The 27,749-nt window shown below is 34.8% G+C and overlaps 1 protein-coding gene across 2 annotated transcripts in view; it reads right to left on the minus strand.

Annotated features, from left to right (window-relative positions):
- The window catches only part of LOC106871954 (protein still life, isoform SIF type 1), a 903,947-nt gene that overhangs the window by 810,589 nt on the left and 65,609 nt on the right, over nt 1-27,749 (minus strand). The window contains exon 1 of one of the 2 annotated variants that reach the window (XM_089349426.1): nt 24,133-24,451. The exons of the other annotated variant lie outside the window; for it this stretch is intronic. The gene's annotated coding sequence lies outside the window, so the exon portion shown is untranslated. Of the gene's footprint in view, nt 1-24,132; nt 24,452-27,749 lie in introns of those variants that run through there. 2 annotated transcript variants of the gene reach the window in all.

Raw genomic sequence — 27,749 nt, forward strand, 5'->3', positions numbered from 1 at the left:
TCTCCCTCTCTCTCTCTCTCTCTCTCTCTCTCTCTAACTTTTCATCAATTTAAATCATCACATGTATCTTTACTTACCTCTAGGCTGCACACACACACACACACACACACACACACATACTCTCTGTGTATGTATACGTATAAATATTTTATGTATATACACATACATATATGTGGGTTTGCAGAGGGCCAGCCACTAATTCATCACATCGCTAATGGCAATAGGGACATGGTTGAGTCAAACCCAAGAGAAAGAACTTTCTAAATTATTGCCTTTTGCTTTTTCTAAACAATGTTTATAACCTTTTTCAATATAAATTGGAAAAGGATAAATAAATAAATATGTAGATAGATAAATAAATAAGGGATAAATAAATAAATATATGTTAATCTAATGTTATTTCAAAGCAAATTAAGAATAACAACAAGACAGTTACTGATGAGGAGACTCAACACTGAAACTAGAGTCAAATTTATTATAAATTCACTCGATAGCTTATTCAGCTATTCAACATGTCAGTGAAAATGAACTTTGTGATTGATCGATTGATCGATTGATCCATCCATCCATCGAGCCATCCATCCATCCATCCATCCATCCATCCATATATATATATATATATATATATATATATATATATATCAGAAAAAGAAATGATTAAGAAAATAGGCATTGCTATAGATGTTCCTATATACATATAAATACACATACACTGTCATGTAGTTCCTTGTTCAATACTATCAGATGCTGCATTGGGCAAATAATTTTTATTGTGGGCTTGGATTGATCAGTATTATGAAAGTGGAATTTAGTAAACAGAAACTGTGCGGAAGGCCATTTTATATGTGTGTGTATGTGTGTATCTGTATATGTAACAGTATACATACATGTATGCACATGAACAGTCACACACTGATGTATTATCTTTGATTCCTTTATAACAAAACGCAACTGAACAATCCAAAAAATAGAGTTGATATACTGTATTGAATAGCAGTCTGAAAGAAGTAATAGTGCCAATAACAATGTGGTCAACTAAAACTCTTGAAGGCACTGTCCCAGAATGACCACATACCTATGATAAAAACCAGTAAAAAAAATATTAAAATCAATTGTATATTTATATATAGTGAACCATAACGTAGAGAGCTAGAAGCTTTCTAAAAATTATACACCTACATTTCTTCAATAATCACTAACAATGTAAAGGTCAGTAGCAGCTGTACCAAAAAGCAGAAATTTTACAATACTGTATTGTTAAGTATCATCTCAGCCACAGATGCTGCAGATTGTTTTACCATTCCATTAGCCTAATCATTATTGACTTAAAACCTTTGTAAGTTTTGAAACATATCAAAGCCTGATGTTTAATTTTTAAAACATAATAGAAGAGCAAAATTCTGAGCAGTGATGGAGCATAGACTCCCTTGTGCAACAACCATTTTTCTATGCTAGCATGGGTTTTATAGGGGGTTATCTGAGGCTGGATTTTTTTTGGGTCAAATGTACTTCCTGTCGTCAACCCTACCTTTTCTCTGGTATGATATGATAGTTATGTGCCCGACCTTAATGTGACCAAGGGATGGCTGAGAGTTCTGTTTGAATGATGACATTTATCCATTGGGATGACAGGTATCAGATGGCTTAATGAAATAATCTCACTTTTGCTGCTACTTAGAGAGTATTGTTGTGGAATGAAGAGGTTGAGTTGGGAGTATTAAGATCTGGAATAGCCATTTATATATCTGATTCGGTTTGATTGTTTGAACTGGTAGTGTCAGACATCATGGCAAATCACAAAGTGAGATAGCTTCTGAAAATAGGTAAACTTCTAACATTTTTGTAGGTCAGTTTTTTTGTGCTAAAGATAAATTTTGTATGTACATAGATTCTTTTCTTTTTTCTTTCTTTTTCTTTTTTTATTCATGAACTGGCTCAAGAGAAATTATCTGAGAAGGCAGAAAGATGCCTACTGGAGAACATCTAAAAGGGAACAAACAATCATGAGGAACCTTACTGATAGCAGTTGAGAGGAGGGAGCAAATTAAATGAGGTTCTCCAAAAAGAATACCTTCCCAACAAGTTTAAGAGGATTCTCTGAGTTTAAAGGTAACGATATTATCTTTCATATTGTCTGAATGCTTTCATGTTGTCCCTTTGCTCTGGGAGTTGTGAGGGGCTGTTCTATTTTGTACAATTCCTTTTGTTGTTTTAGAAAATTTCAGACTTCCATAAACATGAAATGGGCTCCTCTATCAATATGAATAGTTTTAGTTAATCCAAATAGTGAAAATAGTTTTTGAGATGCTGATGGACAGATCGAGAGGTGAAACCAGTACAATGAGAAACAAAAGGATAATATGAGTTTTCATCAGCTGTCACTTAAAAGAGATTTGTTTCTAGATATTGACTATAGTCAGTATCTACAAAATACAATGAAATATGTCCCATAGCCTGAGTAGTCCAGGTTTTAGTTTAGGTTTTGGTTCAGAACATATTCCGCAGTCATTGTAGATTTTAAGAAAGTCTTTTACAGGGAGTGGAAGATGCTTTTACCATTATATAATAGAACAAACTTTTCACACATGAAGGACACAATTTATCATGAATACATAGAAGAAATTTGTAATCTGGTTGAACAGAATAGCACACTGAAAACAAAATATCTGTGTATAAATTCATTTCCCCACATTGATGGGAAATATCAAACAATAGGGAGAGAGTTTGACCTTCTGGTGTGATATTTTATCAATTTTTATTTTGCGTTTATGAGATTTATCAAACATAAATAGGATTCTTTGTTGGTTGGTAATGAGAGCAAAATCCCAAGAAGATAGTGTTGTCATTTACACAAGCATTCAACTATTGCTGAAGTTTCTTTCTTAATAAAATGATGCAGCAATTCACTTTTAGAAAGGGTGCAAGGAAAATCAATAGGACACCCTACTGTGATAATGTTACAGCTAGAACAGTGTTTAACACATAGGTCTCAATGCTAAATGGAATGAAGTTGTCAACAGCATGAGGGAAAATATTTTCTACATTGATTTTAATAGTTCTGAAAGTTGTAACAGCTTCTTGAGGAATAGGAAAAATGGTACATTTCATTAAGAGACTAACTTTTTCAGAAAAATGTGTCACATGTTTTTTTTTGTTTTTTTTTTGCTGTAATATACTAGATTTTTTCAGCTTAATGAACTTAGTATGCAAACTATTCTCAAACCATAGCATTCTTTCTTCACAATAGTAAGATATGCTGCATAATGTAGACCTGGATACATATGCCAGAAAAAAGATGCAATGACCACAGTTGGAATGCTTATACAATGATGATATATTAGTGGCAACAGTAATTATACTGGTTTTAATGATTTGTTTTAACAACTTAGACAAGTGTGCTTGTGTAGTAAGAAGCTTGCTTCCCAACTATATGGTTCCGGATTCAGTTCCACTGCATGACACCTTATAGCCTCAGGCCAACCAAAGCCTTGTGAGTGGGTTTGGTACACGGAAGTTGAAAGAAGCCTGTCGTATATCTATCTATATATATTTGTGTGTGTGTGTGTATATTTATGTTTGTGTATGTGCTTGTCCCCTCCATCATCGCTTGACAACTGATGTTGATTTACGTCCCTGTAAATTGGTGGTTCAGCAAAAGAGACTGATAAATTAAGTACTAGGCTTACAGAGAATAAGTCTTGGGGTCCATTTGTTCGACTGAAGGTGGCACTCCAGCATGGCCACAATCAAATGACTGAAACAAGTAAATGAGTAAGGGAAGAGAGGCAGTACTAATGACTTATATCATTAGCAGGTAGCAGACATTGAGGCCTTTCTAATGGGAGTTTGTAAACAGTGTTATATTTGTTGAAAGGTGATAAATAAGAGTATTCTGTAACCTTGATAAAGATCATATTTGCAAGAGGCCAGAAAGATCCGTTGCAATTTGGGAGGCAAGTGAGCTTTTATGCTGTGCAATGCATAAAGGCATTCTTTATGTATTTGTTGTTAGTCTTGTATGTCAAATTTGGGTTTGAGGGGATGATTTCTTATGGATGTTGCAAAAAGTGTTCTTTGTACTGCAACAGGTAAAACACTTGTTTGATTTGGTGTTAGCTTGAAAGATGTGGAGGGACATGCTTATAAGGATGACTTTGGCCACAAGCTTAGATGTTACAGAGAGATCAAAGGTGAGGCAAATTTGCTCCAATGTATAGTTAGCACAGAACTAGTACAGCATTAAACACTTAGCTTGAAGAAACAAAGGTTTCATGGCTGTGTTTGATGGGTATGTTAGGAGGTTGTTATGTGCATTGCTTTGATATTAAGGAGGACGAAGATGTAATAACTAAGTTGACAATTTCAGTTATTTTAACGTGCATTTTTGCCATTTGCATCAATGTTGGTTGCAGGAAGAAATTGCAAATGAGAAGGGTTATAAGCCAATTTGATGATGACAGAAGATAACCACTTAAACTGTCATATTTAATGGAAAACAATATTTACTTGGACCATATGAAATTCTCTTGAGTGGAAAATCAAAATAATGTTATCGGAATTTCCTAAAGTGTCACATAACAAGGAGATTTACCAAAAACATGTCTGTTTTTGAACATTTTATTAGTCACCTAGTCAATCAATTTTTGCTTATAATCTCAAGATTGTTCCTTCATGTTTTAATTGTTTTTCATTTAATTCATTCATATATATATATATGTATGTATGTTTGTATGTATGTATGTATGTGTGTGTGTGTGTGTGTGTGTGTGTGTGTACGTACACGCTTTTACTTGTTTCAGTCATTTGACTGTAGCTATGTTGGAGCACTGCCTTTTAGTCAAAAATATCAACCCTTGGACTTTTTCTTTGTAAGCCTGGTGCTTATTCTATCGGTCTCTTTTGCTGAACTGCTAAGTTATGGGGATGTAAACACACCAACATTGGCTGTCAAGCAATGGTAGTGGGGACGTCACACATAAATATACACACACACACACACACACATATATATATATATATATATATATATATATATATATATATATATATATACATTTGTTTAGGACACACAGTAAATAGGCATTGAAATATGGATGCTGAAATCTCAAAGAGAGTAAGGGCAAGATGGAAGGCAATTAACTCAAAAAAAGGATGTGCTCCAAACAAAGCTAGACAATACTATACAAGCCAGACTTTTCAATAGCACCATCCTACCTGTGCAAAAAAATTTTTATTTTAAATACCATAATAATAAACGTGAAAACCAGACCGTGTTGTAATGTAATTCAACTGATATATTATTCTGTACACATTTACACAAATTCGGAAAAATATATATTAGGTCGTCAAGTATGAAATTTATAGAAAAGAAAAAAATAGTTTGCTAATGTTTTATAAATACAAGGACTAGTTTTATTCATCAAAGTATGCACCCATATTGTCAATACACTTTTGCCAATACACTTTCGCCATATTGTCAATATACTTTTGCCATTTCAGCAGTAGCTTGTCCAGCTCGGAACTGTAAAAGCCTGGTAATCTAGAGTCAATAAAATCTAGGAAGGCTCGGTTTACAGCATCGACAGAATTAAATTGTTTTCCTATCAAAAAGTTATCCAAATTCTGGAAAAAGTGGTAGTCAGTGGGGCAAAATCAGGTGAGTATGGTGGATGATGCAGAACTTCCAACTCCAACTTCTGTAGTTTCGCCAATGTCATTTTTGCGATGTATGGTCTGGTGTTGTCTTGCAATAAAATAGGAATGGATCTGTTGACTGACCTAGGCTGTTTTTTTTGTAAGTTTCTGCATCATTTGGTCCAGTTAACTGCAGTATACTTTAGCTGTGATTGATGAGCCAGGTTTAATGAAATCATAATAGATCACACCTGTGCCAGACCACCAAACACACCATCAGCTTCTTTTGATGAATTTTGCTTTTTGAACTGTGTTTTGGTGGCTCGTCTTTATCCAACCATTGTGCTGAACATTTACAGTTGTTGTATTGGATCCATTTCTCATCACGTTACAATTCGATTAAAAAATTATTCATTTTTGTGACAAGAAAGTAGCATAATGCAGGCTTCTAAATGTTGCTGTTTCTGCTTTTCATTGAGTTCATCGGATGCCTGTATGTAGGTAATAGCGTTCTTTTTACTAAAACTTTTGTTCGGTTTTTGTAATTGTGAAATTTTTTCGCCATGAACGGTTTGTGTTTTTAAACTGAATGTATTTTTTCTGACGTTATATTTATTCCTGAATGATGTGTAAAGAAATTTTGATTTATTTAGTCTCTTAATGAATTCTTTATACTGAAATATATATTGAAGAAGATAAATATGTTCATTTGAATATATACGTTTTTGCGTCGTAACTCCTTTATTATTATTAATATAACCAAAAGGATCGATTCTTGAAGAGTCTGCATACCTTCACTGTCGTGTTTTTCTGCTATTTTGGTGATGATTTTTTGAGTTAGCTTACCAATTATTTTTGTTGGTAGTTAATTTATAATATATATATATATATATATATATATATATATATATATATATATATATATATATATATATACATGCACACACACACACACACACACACACACATATGTATATAAATCAAACAGAGGTAAAAACAATTCCTTCAAAGGAATATAAAATATCCAATTCACCAGTACAACAGTTGAATACCACAGATAAAAGGGTATAATTATAATATACAAATATTGAATGAAATAGAGAAATACAATTGACAAACTAAAAATTTATTTACATTATAATATAGTATAATCTATATATATATAAATGAGAATGTGTGTGTGTGTCTGTCTGTGTGAATCCCTAAAACTCGAGAACTACGCAACCAATTTCATTCAAATTTTTCAGATGCCTTACTTAGGGTTCCAGTTGTGTTTTAGTCAAAAGAAATGTTTAACTTCTTGCAGAGTTCGAGCCCACGGCAACATAATATCTCCTCCATTATTTAGGTATTACGTGTCAAAAGTGAAACAAAAACACTCATGTCAAATACTTTCACTTTAAAAATGAAACTATTCCACTAACTGAAACAATCACATTTCGATACTGTAATGACAGATACTTTCAGAGAGAGAGAGAGAAAGAGAAAGAAAGAATGAGAGAGAGAGAGAGAGAGAGATGTATATGTATACATGTAGATGTATATGTACACGTTATTCCTCTAACTGAAACAATCACATTTCGATACTGTAATGACAGATACTTTCAGAGAGAGAGAGAGAGAGAGAGAGACAGAGAGAGAGAGAGAGAGAGAGAGAGAGAGAGATGTATATGTATACATATAGATGTATATGTATACATATAGATGTATATGTATACATATAGATGTATATGTATACATATAGATGTATATGTACACGTATATGTATATATATACATATATATATATATATATATATATATATAGATATATATATATATATATAGATCTATATGCATACATGTATATGTATACATATGTGTAGATGTATATATATAGATGTACATGTAATATGTACACATATATACATATATATATACATGCATACACATATCTATACATATATACACCCATCACACACATACGCATGGACACAAACACACACATTAGTCATTTGTTTTCTTATCCAAAACTACGTCAAAAGTACTGAATGGATTTTTATGAAATTTGGAAATTACATTCTATGCATAACGGCCATAACTCCTATGAAAATTCATATATTTTTGATGAAGTTTTAACACGAACATAACAGATGAGCATTATTTGTAATTCAACGGTACAACAGTGTCAGACTACCCTTTCAGATATACTTACATTGTGATTTCTGCAATGTGGTGCATAAATTGTCAAGTAAATGAGACGCATCTTTGCCTCCACTGATTCACTTGCAAAGTGTTGAGTAAAATCATTTCGTTGCAGACCTCCTTTGAGTCTTTTTATTATCACTGCGACACACATAGTGCCCAGTTGGTAACATTGATTTCAAGGCCTTCCGAGATGAGAGACTGGTTGTTCTAAGACATTTATCGATTGTAAATTTTGTCTGCAATTTGGAAATTATATTCTATGCATAATGGCCATAACTCCCATGAAAATTCATATATCTTTGATGTTGATGAACATAACAGATGAGTACTGTCTGTAGCTGGTCTTCTCTTGGAAGAGCCCCGCTTCTCACATGGACAACTGTATGTTGGCTGCTCAAGAGTGGGCAGCAAAGAAAACCTATTTGCATATGCTCCACAAGGGAAAACAAGGAACATTGTTTACAACGAGGTGTTATAATCACAACAGCATATTTGGAACCACAAGAGATTTAACTGAGGCAGCATTCATCCAAACTTTCAAGATCCAACCTCAGATTTATCATCGCATTGTCTCTCTACTACCTCTGTCAAATGAATCACCAAAATTGGCCTTTCATTATTTATAATCTGTACCTGTTTGTTTGGTTACAGAATAAAATACACAAAACGTGTTTCTGAATTACGTGTATTTACTTTATATACATATGAGTTGAAAACTTTCTTCTAGCATTCCACTTAATGTCTATGTTCCATGCTGGCATGGATTGGAGAGTTATTAATGTAGAAATATGGTATCGTAGCTACTAACAGTTGAGGGTTGCGTAGTCTAGACGGTGTTTTTAGATTTCATTATTCTCTTTAACCCGGGCAACGCCAGGTATTTCTGCTAGTATATTATAAGATAACATAACAAATTTAAAAAAAAACATACAAAGCCAAAAATTTGTTTCAACTTATATACAGTAGTGAATTTATAACATATTCCTATCTATGCATACAAGCCTCTTCAGGGCCATGGTTCAAAAAAACATATGAAATTCTATGTAAGGACTGCCAAATATTTTAGTCAACCCCAATAGTCAATGCCTGTCATGACGTCTAATTCCTTTATTCTTTCATTCTTTTACTTGTTCCAATAATTTGACTGCAGCCATGTTGGAGCACTATCTTTAGTCAAACAAACCGACCCCAAGTCTTATTCTTTGTAAGCCTAGTACTTATTCTATCTTTTGAGTGTTGAGCCTCACTGAGGCAAAGTGGTTGAGCTCCTTTTGAATGTTGGGCCTCACACAAGTAATGACCGAGACCTTTGGCATTACGTTGTGCTTGAGAAGAAGACCCATCAAGCCAAGTAAAATCACAGTCACAGCAGATACCAGTATCAGACAAATGGCACCCCTGCTGGTGACATGTAAAAGCACCTTTCTAGCATTGGGCATCATGGAAGCAAGGACTGAGACCATTTGACATTATGTCAGGCTTCAAGTGTTGGGCCTCATGGAGGCAATGACAAAGTCTGTTTGGCATTATGCCGTGCTTGAGAAGAAGACCCATCAAACCAAATAAAACCACAGTTGTGACAGATATCGATGTCACACAAATGGCACCCGTGCCGGTAAAAGCACCCATTACCATTACACTCTCAGAGTGGTTGGTGTTAGGAAGGGCATCCAGCCATAGAAACTATGCCAAAACAGACTGGAGTCTGGTGCAGCCTTCAAGCTTACCAGCCCTGGTCAAACTGTCCAACCCATTCCAGTATGGACAACGGACGTTAAATGAGGATGATGATGATGACATACATACGTCATACATGCACACACACACACACACACACACACACACACACACATATATACACACGCATGTGTTATGTATATGTCAATGTTATTTTTACCTCAGCATAGAAAAAGACATGAGACATGTTTTGTTCTTATTGAATCTTTTTTAATGGAATTTACCTTGATATTTTCATTTACCTTGATATTTACCAAAATATTTATGAGTGAATTGCTATGTAAACATATCTTCATTGGTGTAGAGTATGTAAATTTATAAAAAATCATATTATCTTTGTCACCATCACTCTGATAAATGAGAGTTAAGTGGATGAATGTATGCTTAATTTGTCAAACGGTTAAAAATCTTAAGTAAAAATTAATAGTTATGATCAACATTATTTTTATCTTTGCAAGTACAGAAGACAAATTTGGACATGTTATCATTAGAAGGATCCACCAGAAGTGGCTCTTCTCTTTCTTCTCTGTAACAAAGCATGTTCAGTACAATCTTTCATATCTTCAAAGCTAAACACATTGTTGGTGCCCGATTACTATATTTTTATTTCACCCAATATAGGATCTTAAGCTTTTTGATGTTCTTTATCCAGTGTACAAATTTATCAGAATGCTACAAAAATCATTAATTTATTTTGTAAAGGGAATAGGTGAGAGGAATTTGAAGGGATTTTTAACCACATATTTTCTGAAACTTTCTTCATTTATACTATTGATATTGTATCTAAAAACATTAGAAATATAAAAATATAGCTTTTTATGTTTTTTCAAGGTATTGATAAGACATAATGGTAAGTACAATAAAATATGTGTGTGCTGTACATACATTTCACATATGTGTGAAAGCACTTTGTATATATGATTGATTGAGATAGCTGACACCTTCCATTTACAATGTCGTCATTGTAGTCTAAGCAGAATATTTTGCTTTCTGTTTTACTATATGAGATCCATTTACAGTGAAAACGAAGGTGTAGGAAGAATAAAGAGATACTTTTATCAAGATTATAGTGCAGATTAATCAAAAGATGCAGTCTTCAATGATACAACAATGATGAAAAATACTATCTGTAGCGAACATCCACTGTGATCAACAGTGGGACTATTAAGAGGTAAATAATATTGACAGATACAATTAATGATGAGAGTTGAATTGTCATCTCATTAACCCAGAAGGCTATCATTCCATATGCCTTTTACCAACTATGACACATTACATTTCCAGCTTGTTGCATTTCTGGCTAAAAAGAAATGGAAGTTCTATGCCAGGTTAACCAAACTGCCTTTTTCTTTTTCTGCTGAAATTCTCTCTCCTTTCTCAGTGCTGCACAATAAAAGCAAAGTTCAAGAAATCAGGAACCAATGAGGACAGCCCTATGTCAGTTATCATTGCTGGAAATAATGAAATTGTATAAGTCTGTAAAATTAACTCTGACAATTCATGCAAATGTCCCAGGCTGTCCAAGATTGTTCAGAATCTATATTGATATGGAATGAATATCTATAGTAAAAATATTTTAAAATACCTGTAAAGTAATTAAAATTAATGAATAATTTTCTCAAAATGACGAATGTAAAGATATCATTAATTACACCATATTAACCTACCCCATACTTCACCCACCTTTTGTCCTCAGTGGCAGAATTTCCATTAACCTGATGATGTTAATATTTTCCCATTTCTGTTTATAATTCTCTAGAATTTCTTTAAATAGCCTTCAATGAACAGAATTTGAAATGAAATAATCAGAATTTGAAATTTAGTAAAGAAAATGCTATTGTTTCCTGGTGAACAGAGTGTATTTGCTAAATATAAAAGATATTTTAGTCTTATTCTGAACCCACTAGACCATATACTACTACTACTACTACTACTACTACTACCTTCAATCACTGAATCATACTTTCTACAATGCCTGTATATAGACAATCAATATATTTGGTTACACTGTGTTAGCTTAGTGATTGAAATTACAATAGAAAATTAAATCATTTTAAGTAAAAATTCATTCTATATAAAGCAGACAGAATCGCTGAAACATTGATGTTATGTTCATAGAAATTAAGAGCGGATCTATTTAAGAAACTGCTTAAGAGGTTTTCCTCAAGTGAGCGGTCAGCTTGAAATTGGTTTAAACGATTTCGCAGTGGAGATCTGAGCCTTGAAAATTGTGAACATAGTGGACGCACATCTGTCATTGATGACAGTCAATAAAAGATCATCATTGAGAAAGATCCATGTAAAACCTCTTGAGAACTGGCAAAAGAACTTCAAGTTAATCAGAAAACTGCCTGCAACCATTTGCATGTGATCAGAAAATCGAAAAAGCTCAACAAATGGGTACCACACAATTTGAATGAAAATCAGAAAATGCGCAGATATGAAATTTGCTCATTGCTTCTTTTCCATAACCAGACCAATCCATTTCTCAACCGTATTGTAACTTGCGATGAAAAGTGGATTCTGTACAATAATAAAAAGTTCTTCACAGTGGTTGAACCAAAAATCTTTTCAAAACCCAAGCTCTTCAAAAAGAAGGTTATGGTGACTGTTTGGTGGTGTACTGCTGGACTCACCCACTATAACTTCTTAAAACCTGGAAAAACCATTACTGCAGAAACATATTGCCATGAAATTGCCAAAATGAACAAAATACTGCTACTCTTCTGTCCCAGACTGGTCAACAGAAGAGAGCCTATCATTCTTCATGACAATGCTCGATCATGCGTTTCACTAATGATGCTCCAGAAGTTGAGGGAACTTGGCTATGAAGTTCTCCCCACTCCCAGCTTATTCCTCAGACCTTTTTCCTACCAACTACCACTTTTTGAAGCACCTTGATGGTTTCCTGTGAGAGGAGTTCAAAAATCAAACCGATGCTGAAAGTGCATTCAAAGAGTTCACCAGCTCTAGAACTTCAGATTTTTATGTTACCAGAATAAACAAACTTGGAACACATGACAAAAATGTGTTGATTGTAATGGTACTTACTTTGATGAATAAAATTTCTGCATTGTTGAAATATAATGTAAAGAATTTCCTGTTTCAAAATGTTGTTTATTTTTTACTCAGTCTGATATATATATACACACACACACACACACGTGTGTGTGCATGTGTATACCTATCTATCTATCTATCTATTTAGCTATCTGTCTGTCTTTCTTATCTATCTGTGTCTGTTTGTACATACATATATGCATACATGCATATATGTATTTTAAAATCAATAACTATAATAAAAGAAGAACAGTGGAGGGTTGTAATGCTGTTCTACACGAGGGAGAAAGTTAAGGTAGGAAGAGGTGACTGCATAGAAGCACGTATTGGAGTGCATCTATGCTTGGAAATGGGCATATGGGTGGTGGCACATGTTTCTGTGATGTATGTCTATGTATAAATGTGTGCTAGTATGGAAGTATAGGGACTTTAGTTAAACATGATGGATGGTGTTGGTGTGTCAGTTTGCCCAAATGTAGATTGAATTACAGAAGAAACATACATTGGTGGATATATATGAAATTGTTGCAGGTGCAGCAGAAAGATTCCTTATATTTAAGATGCAGAGGTTAGGTTCAATGAGGGCAGTAGTGCTGGAAATGAAAGGGAAGATTTGGCAGTGGACTTTGGAGCAAGAGGGGACAGAGATGAGGAAGAATGATCTGTGGAGAGGAGGCTGTACAGGTTGCAGATGCACTTAAAGGGAGGAATGGGGAGGAGGGAACAGAAGACGGCAGAAGAGATAGAAGAGGATATGCTGGAGAGGAAGGCTGGTGAGGTAGTAAACAAGAGAAAACAAAATACACTGGGTTGAGTTCTGGATACGGGTATAAAGGCTAATATGCAGTATATGGTGTGAGTAAGGTGAAAGGAGGAGAAGTTGATGTAGGAGAAGAAGTTTGTAGGTTTGAAGAAAACAGAAGTAGATAGGGTAGGGGTAGAATTGTTGATACAGGCAGTTATGCCAGGGAAATTAAGGGTGGTATTGGAGATGGAGGAGGTGAAATGGAGAGAGAAGTGAATGGAGCTGATGAAGGAGAAGAAAGAATTTTGCTTGTCATGGAATACATGCACACACACACACGTATACAGTCTATATTTTGACTGAATTGGCAACAGCTCCAACCGTTTAAGATCCTTATGCTAGGCAAAGGATTTCTTATCCTTATTGTATGGCCTTAATCCTCATGTTGATAAGATGAGCAATATCTAAAATTCAGATGAAGGTGCTGGTAGATCTTGACAAATTGATAGATTGTTGACTGAATCTAATTTAAGCTGAATTCATCATCATCATCATCATCGTTTAACGTCCGCTTTCCATGCTAGCATGGGTTGGACGATTTGACTGAGGACTGGTGAAACCGGATGGCAACACCAGGCTCCTGTCTGATTTGGCAGAGTTTCTACAGCTGGATGCCCTTCCTAACGCCAACCACTCAGAGAGTGTAGTGGGTGCTTTTACGTGTCACCCGCACGAAAACGGCCACGCTCGAAATGGTGTCTTTTATGTGCCACCCGCACAAGCCAGTCCAGGGGCACTGGCAACGATCTCGCTCGAAAATCCTACAGGAGCCAGTCAGGCGGTACTGGCAACGGCCACGCTCAAAATGGTGCATCTCATGTGCCACCCGCACAAGAACCAGTCCAGGGGCACTGGCAACGATCTTACTTGGCTTGCCGGGTCTTCTCACGCACAGCCCATTTCCAAAGGTCTCGGTCCGTAGTCATCGCCTCGGTGAGGCCCAATGTACGAAGGTCTTGCCTCACCACCTCAGCCCAGGTCTTCCTGGGCCTACCTCTTCCACGGGTTCCCTCAACTGTTAGGGTGTGGCACTTTTTCACGCAGCTATCCTCCTCCATTCTCACCACATGTCCATACCAGCGCAATCGTCTCTCTTGCACGCCACAACTGATGCTTCCACAACTGATGCTTGAATTATTCATCATATATTCTTGTGAAGGTTGTCAATCAATAGCTTACAGTAGGTGAGATCTAGGGAAGACTATCTTTATGTTAATGCTATTAAATGGCTAAGAGAAGAATCTCTTTCTTTGGATGAGAACCCTAATTTATCATAGCTTACTCTTTACTTGTTTCAGTCATTTGACTGCTGCCATGCTGGAGCACCACCTTTAGTCGAGCAAATCGACCTCAGGACTTATTCTTTGGAAGCCTAGTACTTATTCTATCGGTCTCATTTACCGAACCGCTAGGTTACGGGGACGTAAACACACCACCATCAGTTGTCAAGCGATGTTGGGGGGACAAACACAGGCACACAAACATATACACACACATACACACACACACACATATATATATATATATATATATATATATATATATATATATATATATACATATATACGACGGGCTTCTTTCAGTTTCCGTCTACCAAATCCACTCACAAGGCTTTAATCGGCCCGAGGCTATAGTAGAAGACACTCGCCCAAGGTGCCACGCAGTTGGGACTGAACCTGGAACCATGTGGTTTGTAAGTAAGCTACTTACCACACAGCCACTCCTACACTTGTCAATATTAAAATTACAAATTTAATTGTTTAAGACACAGGCTTTCTTGCGATAAAGAAAAAATACAAGGTTGCCCTACTCAATCCAAGTGTGATATTACATGAGCCAATGAAGTTTCCTTCATATGGTTGACCTATCAACTAGAAATAGTAGCTATGTCACTTCAAAATCATATTCACTATTGTAAAAAAAAGAAAAAAAACGGAATAAGTTTGGAAAAAAATATCTGAAACCAAATGATCAGATTTTAAGTAACATCTTTGACCATAGATCTTATCCATCAGTGCTGATCTAAAGATAATGATACCAATTTAATTTGTCTGTGAAGACAATAAATACCTAACTGATTTTGTGGTATAGGGCTGCTTGACAAAAGTTCTCCAGGCAATACAATAATAGCATATGTTCCATGGAACTAGGGTAGAGTGGTAAAAGTCACTGAAAGCCTGTATAAGATACAAAGTTTCTAAGTCCTAATGGATTTGTTTGAGATAGACATTCAAAAAGAAATGAAGAAAATAATTGTAGAGACACAGTCTAATAAACTGAAGTATGCCACATGCAGTCAATTGTTTAACAATCTCATATATTGCAATAAAATTTGAGCCAACCAGGTTTCTTATCAAAGGATGACATCCTTTTTCCCTCTCACCAATCACAGACACTCTGGAAAAGTGCACTTAAAGAAAATTTGGTTTAGGTTTTTAGCATGCTGAGTGACTAAGTAGAGACTCTCTCTTTGCTTCAGTGATAACATAACTAAACCAGGTTTCTTATCAAAGAATGACTTGGGTGGTGGCAAAAGTATTATCATGGGTGGCTGATGAGTTAGTTGTAGGGGAAGAGGTTAGCTTCAGTCTACTCTGGTCAAGGAAATCTATGTTCAAAGAAATTTTTTAAAGATAGTGTACACATTACTACACATGCGCGCACGCACGCACACACACACACACACACACACACACACAAGGGGGTGCTGAAAAGTTCCTGGCTTTAAGGGTACCATGAAAGGCCCAAACTTATGGGTTCTTTTACAGGGCTTAGAAAAACTAAAGGACCGCTGCAATAAGTGTGTAAATCTGAGTGAGGAATGTGTTGAACAAGATCAAAATTAACTGATACTCCTGTCTTTTCTTTTACCCAAAGCCAAGAACTGTTTGATACCCCTTCATATACATACATATATATATATATATATATATATATATATATATATATATATATATATACATATACTACCAGTACAATTACCTATGTTAACCCTGGACATACATATGCTAGCATATTATGCTCATAAGTTTCAGGTAATGTGAAAGATAAACATGAGTTTATCAGGAATCAAATTTAAAGTAACAGAAAATGGAGAAATATTGATCAATAACAATTGATTAGCATCAATTATTATTTTTTAATTCAATATAAATAGACTGTATCCCATCTAACAGCTGTTTCTACTTCCAATGCTATATGGTATTGCCATTGAAATTTCTAAAAATCATATTCATCATATTTGGTAATACATCCGATCTGGAACATAGAGCTTCATCAGAGTGAAGAAAGATACATACATAAAAGAAAAGAAAAGAAGAGGTTTGAGAAGAAGAAAGGCTTAACATATTTAAATCATAATTAAAAAGTAATAATTGATGCAAGTCAATTGTTGTTGATCAATATTTCTCCATTTTCTGTTCACTTTAGAATTGATATATATATATATATATATATATATATATATATATATATATATATATATATATATATATAAATACATATATACAGTAATCCCTTGACTATCACGGGTATTACATTCCAAAACCTCCCCCAGAAATATTTAAAATCTAAAATCTAAACATGCAAGCATGTTTTCTGTAAGAAATACTAGAGGTGTATGTGTTTGTAAATTTACAAAGGGTTGGGGAGGCAGGTGTAATAAGAAGAAAAGGGTGTAAATGGTAAGGAAAGATAACGATAGATATAAACAACAATGAGTTAAAGGCAATATAATAGGAAAATATTGGTAGTATAATATTTAGTCATTATGTGGGTAAATAAGGGAGAGATGTCTATGAAGGCTAGGGGAAATGATGTGGTGGGGGGTGTTGTTATTTGTATTTTGAGAATATATTGTGAAATCAACGTCTACAGGTGAAAATTATGCTGTTCATTATGCATTCATTAAGGCAATCTGTGGATTGCATAATAGCTAAGACTTCGGTTATGCAGAGACCACACTTGTTATTATAGCCACTGTATGGTTTGCTGTGGGTAACTATGGACCACTTAAAAGCCTAAGAAGTTGATTCGTTCTTGAGTTTATGGATAAGCTAAGATAAAGATGTACTGCTGGATTTTGTTTGGGACTTGAAGCATCAATTTGTAGGAAAGGTGTAGGCAGAAACTCCACAGAGTGTATCTAGTGTAAGCTATGGATACACAGGAGGTGCAGTGGGTTAACTGGGAGGTTATCAGAGAAGGAAGTTTCTGTATGTGGAAAATGCACAGGATCCATAAAAATTTTAGAGACTCAGGAAACTGATACTCTGAAATGCCTTGGTGGCTCATTAGAGGTAATAGATAATTTCTGCTACCTAGGGGTATCAAATAAGTAGTGGGGGAGGATGCATGAAGAGTGTGATGACTAGAATAAGAATAGGGTGAAGGAAATTCAGAGAGTTGTTACCTCTGTTGGCCATGAAAGATTTCTCTCTCCAAATGAAAGGAAGATTGTATGATGCATGCATATGGACAGCAATTCTACATGGTAGTGTGACATGGGCCCTGAATGCAGGGACATGATAAGGTTAGAAAGAAATGAGGCTAGTATGCTTTGCTGGATGTGTAATGTTAAGTGTACATATTTGAAAGAGTGCCAGTGTTCTGAGAGAGAAGTTAAGCATAAGAGGAATTAGTTGCTGTGTGCAAGAGAAAAGACTGTGATGGTTTAGTCATGTGATGCAGAGGGATGCCTACAACTCCATAAAGAAGTGCTGATCTCTCAAAGTGAATGGAACATGTGGAAGTGGGAGACCCAGGAAAACATGAGATGAAGTACTGAAGAACGACCTCAGGATGCTGACCCTTTCAGGCGAGATGATAAAGGACCGAGATACCTGGCATTTTACTGTACTCAAGAAGACCTGTACTCCACAGCAGAAGTGTTAAGAACAATCCTTCTGGTGGTGTAAAGCACTTGTGAAGTGCTGCGTGAAAACACCCATGTGGTGCCATGTAAAAGCGCCTGTGCAGTGACATGTAAAAGCATTTATGCAGTGCCATGTAAAAGCGCCCATGCAGCATCATGCAAAAACACCCATGTGGTGCCACATAAAAATATCCAGCACACTCTTTAAAGTGGGTGTTGTCAGGAAGGGCATCCAACTGTAGAAAACATGCCAAATCAGACTAGAGTCTGGCGCAGCTCCTCAGCTTACAAGTTCTTGTCACACCATCCAACCCAAGCCAGCATGGACAATGGACGTTAAATGATGATGATGATGATGATGATAGGTACATACAATAAATTATTTTACATGCTCATTTTTTAAAACAGTAGGACATAGCTTGAGGGATATTTTGCAGTTGTTTCTAGCAGGTGAAGTGTTGTGGTAGACAATTCATCATGGTAAATGTGTTGTGATAGGTTAGGTGCTGTCATATATTTTGGAATAGAATATTTTGTAGTGAGTAGGATGTTGTTACAGAGGACTGAATGTGTATATTAATAAAAAAAAGAAGAATGATTCTTAAGTGGTTTCAATGGGCCAAGTCCATAACTTGATATCCGTTCCCAGTTGGTGCCACTTCACTTTACACAAGTCAAGTTGATTTTTGTACTGCCTAATGCCACTTATATCACTAATGTGTACATTACCTGAATTCAAGTAGCTACCTTGCTATGCACTTCTTAAAGTTAAGAAATAATGTATGTATTTTTGCTTTTTAAATATGAATTTCTTAATTTCGTACAAAGGCAGATTTTCAAGTGAGTGGTGGTTATATTCAATTGAATACAGTCCAGTTCACTGTTGTGAGTCATTTTACTACCTTAAATCCTTCCTGCTATAGGCACAAAGTTTGAAATTTTGATGCAAGGGGGGATAGTCAATTGCATTGATCCCCAGTGTTAAACTGGTACTTATTTTCATTATTTACATTATTTACAATTGATGGATATTTGTCCTCATCTTGTTTGTTGTTAACACAATGTTTCGGTTGATATACCCTCCAGCCTTCATCAGGTGTCTTGGGGAAATTTCGAACCTGGGTTCTCATTCCTAAGGTATTTTTCGATATTGTTATTATTATTATTATTATTATTGTTATTCAGGTCACTGCCTGGAATCAAACTCGGAATCTTGGAGTTAGTAGCCTGCGCTCTTAACCACTATGCCATATGCCTGTGGGAATAGTGGTTAAGAGCACAGGCTACTAACCCCAAGATTCCGAGTTCAATTCCAGGCAGTGACCTGAATAATAATAATAATAATAATAATAATAATAATACAACATCGAAAAATACCTCAGGAATGAGAACCCAGTATGGTACTTATTTTATCAACCTTGAAAGGTGATAATCAGGGCCAACTTTGGTGAAATTTGAACTCAAAAATTCCGCAAATCATTTTGTTCTGCTTGCTAACAATTTTACCAGCTCAGCCCTGAATGAAAGAAAGGCATAAACAGTACAATCTGTATTTGAACTCAGAATTTAAATGGATAGAACTACAAGGTAATTTAATCTGGCACTGTATTCTCTGTTGTGCCATTATAGTTTTAAAATATCAAAAAGAAATTGATTTCATCTGAAAGGAAACACCATCTTGTCAGTGAGAAACTAAGTTTAGGGGAACTAATAAAAGATTAAATATGCCATACTAGACTAAGTAACCTGCTAGTAAACACATGACTATATCTCAATTATAGCCAAGATGGTATGAGTCTGATGAAGTACTTCAGATGATATTTTTCTCAAAAAAATAAAAAAAATATATGGGTGACCTAGATATTAACTTTAAAAGTTAGAAATGATACACACGCATGCATGCACTCACTCACTCTCTCACTCTCTCTCATACACGTGCACACACACACACACATACACACACACACACACATACAGACACACACACGGATATTACATCTGAAGGCTTCCGCTTGGCTGGCTCGTGTCAAACTGTCCCACCCACACCAGCATGGAAGGTGGACATTAAATGATGATGATGATGATAATACTCTACCACTTCATAAGCTGGTATCAAGTTCTTTATTCTAGCATGTGGTTTCCTTTTTTATTTTAATGAGTAAACACACAAACTCACACATGTAAAGTCAATAAAATACCCTAGAAAACTAAAACAACAAAGCATGTAAGAAGCAAAATTACCTTTCAACGATGATTCTGAGTGAAGAAACTGAATTATAGTAAAATGTGAAGCTGATATTTTTTTTTTTTTTACATTACATTTTTGTTTTTAGGTAAGAAAATCAGAAATGGGCTAAATATAATACAAAATCAATATGAAGGTCTTGCTTTTGGACTTTTGAGATGATGAATTGACATGGATCAATAATTTTGCTTTCAGTCAATGCATTTTCAAACTGCTTGCAGGTGTCACATTCTATCAATTAAGAGTTATTTTTCTTTTCTTTTTTTTTTTCTTTTTAAAAATAAGATTTTACTTTTTCTAATAACATAGCTACATCATCTATATATGCCCCTTAAAATTGAGGGAAGATAAAATAAAAATGCTAAATTGATATGATAAAGATTTGCTGTAAAAAATACAACTATATTCAACTTTGATTTATATTCTGAATAGCAAACATAGTAGTAGTAGTAGTAGTAGTAGTAGTAGTAGTAGTAACAGCAGTGGTGGCAGTGATGGAGGTGGTAGTAGTGGTGATAGGCAATGATATAGTAGAATTAATAGTGTTCTATACCTTGCAGTATTTTCTTCAATTGCTCTCCAGCCTAAGTTTGAAATTCTACTTTTCAATCTCTGGTATCAATAAAATAAGTAGCTCTTTTGTACTAGAGTTAATTTAAGGAGATTTTAATTGCATTGTGTGATTTTAAGAAGTTATTTTTATTATTAGTAGTACTTTCATTTTATATACACCAACAATTCGTTTATGACAGATTTGAACATCACTTGGTATCATTTCTTCTCTTATGTGACTGAAAGGGATCTGATATTCTGCTCATCATGTATGACAGTATTTCCATTTTAACCTTTAATGAGTCCTAAAAGATCACATTGAAACATATCTCCAGATCTAGTGGTACAAGTATAACTGACTGAACTGAACTTTAGTGTATAACATGTAGTTATTTTGATAACTTTGTGAAGATAAAAGATGGAGTCAAGTCAAGTGGTATTTGAACTGTGGGTGTAAGAGGTGCATTCCAGAAGTTTTGAGGCATTCTTTTAGGAGAGGCAGTTGTAACTGTCCTAGGATATCATTACTAAAATAAGTTGATCTGCCAACTATTTTTATTTCAGATTGAAGGAAATGGCTGCAACAGGACTTTGAACATACTAACTGGCACTCTGTTGGTTATGATGACAGGGGTTCCACATAATGGAACAGCTTGCTTGTGAAATTAATGTGTAAGTGGCTGAGCACTCCACAGAAACATGTACTCTTAATGTAGTTCTCAGGGAGATTCAACATAACACAAAATGTGACAAAGCTATCCTTTTGAAATATGGATACTATTCATTTCTGCCAGTTGAGTGCACTAGAGCCACATGAAAATAAGTGTCTTGCTCAAGGACACAATTTACTGCCAAGAACCAAACTCACAACCTTATAATCATGGGCTGAATACCCTAACTACTAAGTCACATGCCTTCTACACACTGTACTAAATACCGCTTGTCACAGTGGAATATAGTTGGGATGTGAAGACAATTTAGAAGCTTGCTATGCAATAAAGTTTTGTGTTAAGCTGAGTAAAAATGCTACAAAATCTTACAAAATGCTCCAGACTGACGATGGATTAACTTTTATGAGTTGAGCATCTGTTTCTCACTGGCACAAGAGGACAGGCAAAACAAGCCCATCAAGAAGCTCATGATGATCCCTTTTTCGACAGCAAGGGTATCATCTACATCCACTAGGTACCTTCTGGCCAGACAGTCAACAAAGATTTTTTTGTGAAGATTTCAAGGGAGTTCAGGAAAAGATTTCATCACAAAAGGCAAGAGCTCTTCCACTCAAATCGAAGTACTTGCACCAGGACAACGCACCAGTTCACAATTCCATCCGGGTAACCAATTACTTGACAGAGATGAGCATCAAAATTCTCCCACATCCTTATTACAGTCCTGACCTTACTCTCTGTGACTTTTGGTTGTGCCACAATCTGAAGGAGAGCCTCAGCATCAGTCATTTTGAAGATGTTGAGATGATGAAGACGGCTATGACAAGGGTCTTGGACACTTACACTTTGGAGGACTTCCATGGGGCCTTCATAAAATGGTGAGAGCTCTACAAGTGCATTGAAGACAGAGGGTCTTTCTTTGAAGGAGATTAGAGTTTTATACTTCTTTGAAATTAATAAATGTCTCACCTGAACTAGTCTAAAAAATTCTGGAATGCACCAGATAAAACTAAAGACTGCAAGATAATCTAATCTTGCACTCCTTAAGTGTTTAATGTTGATTCTCAAGTGATTACATTTTCTACATATTGCCAGGACTGCAGCAGAAAAATTTGGCTTAGGTTTCATATCCATAAAATATTTCAGTTATCTCCATACAAAGTACAAATTAACTTTTACTACTTTGGCCAGAGCTCAAACCACATATATTCATATTCTAGGGTGCATTTAATAAAATTAATCCTCAAAATAATTAAACCTTTATTTTCTAATATCATCAAAATGTACTCTTGCTCTATGTTAATTTATCTAAAAGCACTGTCTGATTTTATGAATTTATTATTTACCATATGCATCTGTTTCTAAACTTCTTATCATTCTTGCAATGTATCACCACTACTTAGTTTTGTATTAATGACTCGTCTCATCCTTACTTTCAAAATTGCGTATCTCTTTAAATAATTTCTCAGTTCATATTTTCCTTACAGCAACCAACCATCAAACATTGCATTAAACATATTAATGCCCATTTATTCTTACTTCCAAATCTACTAATGACAATGATGAATCTTGTGGTTCATTAGGCCTCAGAGAATGTTTCTGAAGATCTTGGCTTCATATAGTATAGATCATCAACTTGGTTAGATCAGTAAACTCCATATTATGCTCAAAAAGTAATTGAGAAAATAAAAGTTTTACAGCAGTAAAATTTATTTACCATCTGATACTAATTTGCACTTAGATAAACTGGACCATTTGTATTTGACTAGATTTCCAGTACATGAATGGTGATGTGACAGGTTATGAACCACTGACCTTTGGCTGATAGTGCATCTTTTATAAAAAAATATATAGACAATGTAACACCTCTTCCAACTAATACTTAAATGCACAATGTTTCAGGTAAGTAGCAAGTAAAAACATAAGAGAAGGAGAAGAAACAGCAAGTTTGTTGTGGTCATTTTAAAAGAAATATCAGGTTTGACAAACACTCATACTACATCAAGTATATTTCAATAACTGCAGAACTGTACATAAAGATATAAGTGGAAGACTGCATAAAAACTAACATGATGACAAGATAGATATTCTCATTGCATGACTATACCCTCAGGACAAACATTAAATGATAGAATATTTTTCTTGACATATTGATTTATAACAGATGAAGAAGCATTTTTCCTAACAATAATTGATTAAAATATATACAATGCTAGTAAGTGTGTTTTATGTGTGCATAACTACACAGAAGCATAGGTGAATGAGTGGATGTAAATATGTGTTTGTACATGTATTAAAAGAATGATGTGGTTGTAGTGTCTACTTATCTTCAGCTCCATTTGCTTCAAGAGTTTTCAAAACTGGAAACTTACCGAAAGCTGTTTGTTAAAATAAAATGTCAGCTACCCAAAATCAATGTATGTATAAGATATCAAAACTTAGTTTCTTGTATCCTTTTTTGTTTCCTTTTTTTTTTTTTTGTGTTTTCTTTTGATATACTTTGATTTACAGACTGTTATTTTTTTACCAATGGCATTTTTCACAGAAATTTAGTGGTGAAATGTAAAGCATTTTATCCGAATGAGTATGGTTAACGAAATGATAAACAACTTTCACAACAGGAAGAACACCCACTCATGTACATACAAACTTCTGGGCACTTGTAGAGACAAAGAATTTAAGAAAGAAACTGAAACTGTTAGAAGAATAACTTGAAGTGGCTTTGCTATATCTAAGTGATGTTTGGGCCTCAGAATATTTGCTGATTCAGAACTCTTAAGAATGTTCACTAATTAAAATCAGTTAAACTACCCTGCCAAAATGAATGACAGCATGTTCATTTATAAGCAATATTTTCAAGAAATCATTCAGTCTTACAACATTTGAATCTAAAAGAAAAATTCAATAGAAGCGGTTGTGATAATGTTTATCTAACAACTTTTATTTAGTAAATTTTAATCTATCATTTTTATTCTTTCTCTCTTTTTTTTTTATAGTTTAGATTGCTGTGATATGTTATCTTTGGGTTAGAAGTTTTGGATAACGTTTGAACCGTTTCCTTCATTGTCAACAGTTTATAAGAGGCATATTTATCTACACCAATATCCTTCACCATAGAATAACAATAGAAATATTCTACTACTTTGTTTGAAGTTACTTCTAATGTTTGCTCTTCTGAGATATACCTATCCCTCTTGAGAAGCTCTTCTTTATCCACATTGAATGTTTGATATTCAGTTCTTAATAATATCTTTCTTCTATGATGGTTTTACTCAATAAGCTTTATTTCATGTAATATTATGTTTTGTAAGGAATGATACTTTTCAACTAAAGATTTCCCTTAACTTATCTCATTTGTTATTGATTTTTCCCTGTGAGTCTTTCTCTCTTGCTTCACAAATAACTTTTACAAAGTTTTCCATTGTTTACTGCTATTCTGATTGTCATAATCACTAACATTTTACATTTCACTCCATATTTTTCATGGACTTTCACATATCTAAACAAAGTTTAAGTTTTCTAACTTCGAAGCAATATTTACTACCACAAATCTTTACACAGAAGATTCACTTAATTTGTGTAAAATATACTAATCAGTCACATTAATCAATAGAGACCTTAAAGTATTTTATTTTACTATATACTTATTGTCCTTGTCACTATCATTTTCCCATTAGCTTTCCTATGCTTGCTGGGTTAGACAGGCCTTTTTCAATACATCTCACTATTTGCTACACTCTTTTATCATTTCTTGTATGAGATTCAGAATTTGAAATCAGCTTTTACCAATTCAGTCCATATCTTCTTTGGTCTTCCTCAGTTCCTTCTATGTCACTATCCAGGCACTTCTTTGCCCCTCTAGCATCCTTTATGTGTTTTACACATCCATACCAATGCTGCCTTCATTCCTGCATACTACAACTAATTTTTCTTACACCTATTTTATTTCACAGTTCAACTGTTCCACGTTATTCATGCATACCAGCATTACACATCCAACAGAATATACTGGCTTCATTTCTCTCCAGCCTTTATATATCTTCTGCATTCAGTTACTCTGTCACACTATTGTGTATCACAGTATTGCATTTTGTACATAATCAATTTACAATTCTTTCTCTACCTGAAAAGAGAATCCCTTTGATACCAGTAGATGTAATGGCTTTTGAACTTGTTTCAGTCTGTCCTTATTCTGGCTACCATGTTTTCAGAGTACCTTCCTTCACTGCTGAATAGGTTGCCCAAGTGACAGATGGAATGCAACCACTTCTATAGAGCTTCCAAGCATTAAAAAGAAGTTATTTTAGTAGTGCTATAACTACTCCTGTACGTATCCCACATACAAAATCCCTATTTATCATCAGCTTCCTCTGATCCTAGTACATGTAATGTGTACCCATAGCTCACATCATGTATGCTGCATGGAGAACCTTTCTACTCCTTTTCTGCATGTCAAGTACAGCCATTTCCCTGATGGCAGAAGTGCCTTGTTCTCTTTTCTACTCCCTAAAACATTTGGTATTTGCCAAGTTTTCATGGAGTCTTTCGACTAGTTTTTGCTTGCCCATTTGGAATTTCTTCTTTAAGTATTTCACAGATTCTACTCTAAGAACTAATTATATCAACAAATAGAAGTTCCGGTGGAATCTTAGATGACTCTGTTTGGAATAATTTAATGACAGTGATGAGAACCAAGCCTTAGTGAACATCTACTTGCATGCTAAATTCCTTGCTAAATTCATTGCCAACATTCATTTTGCTGACTGCATTCCAGTACATGGTTTGTACCACTATTAAAAGCCATTTGTCTACAGTTAGTTTTCTTAAAGACCACTAGATTTCAGATTGAGACACCCTGCCAAAGGTCTTCTCCAAACAAACTGCTTGGTAGAGACGTTTCTTCTCAGTTAAAAATTCCTATTGCAGTTGTTACACTCTGAAAAAGTATCAGTAGTACTACAGATTGGCACAAGTTCAAGCTGCATCTCATCTAAGCTTATTCCCTTACTAATTAATTGCCCTAATACTCTTACCCTTACTTTCGTAACTTGGTCCTTTAGTCTGATGTCTCTGCAGTTGCTTATTTGCAAATCATCTCCTTTGCTTGTATAGCAGTTGATTATACTGCTACACCATTCTTTGAATGTGACAACACCTCCTTGTATTTCCTGGTTGATTACGGAACTAGCTCTGAACATACTTCACTAGACAGCAAATATGCTGGATAAATTCACTGCTTTCCTTGCTTTCCTATTGTTAATGATCATTTTAACCATATAACTATCCACTTCAGTAGCTTATCTTTCTGTATATGTTTTTCCACATTGAGAAGCTTCTCATAACATTTCAAAGCCTCTTATAAGTGAGATTAAGTGTATTACTATTGTTTTAAATGCACTTTTCCTCAAATAACCTTAATTTATCCAGGTAGACTGCTTTGCAATCCAAAGTACCTCACACCTCTAATCTTCTTGTTGCAGAACACAAGCAAATTTCCTGCTTTCTATTTCTCTTTAACCTACCTACTCTTGTCATCTAGCTTCCTATTTTGCTATGTGATATAGTTCTTTGCTGTCCCATTCTTTGATTCATTCCATGCTTGCTTGTCTTTTAACTTTTATTGCTCTGTTTACCATCATGTTATTTTATGTCTAGCTGCTAACGGGCTCCAACTACAAGAATGGTTTGTAGGTTGCAGCAGACTGCATCATAAAAATTCTCATTTGTCCTGTATATTATAGATTTCCATTTTCTCCTCCCTTTCATTTCATATGTCCACTAGAACAACCTTTAACATATATTTGGTTGAAGAGTATTTCAGTTTTCACATCTTCCTACTCCAGAATGTTTTTCATTTCTCAGTCTATTCGACTGCTATTTTCAAGTCACTAACGAGTAACTTATGTTGGGTGGTACATATTTCACTGAAGAAGGATTTGGTATTTATAACCATTTTCCAGATTCCTACTGAATATGAAATTTGTCTGGT

Source organism: Octopus bimaculoides, chromosome 3, assembly GCF_046866305.1.
Source record: "Octopus bimaculoides isolate indiv1 chromosome 3, ASM4686630v1, whole genome shotgun sequence".
NCBI lineage: Eukaryota > Metazoa > Mollusca > Cephalopoda > Octopoda > Octopodidae > Octopus > Octopus bimaculoides.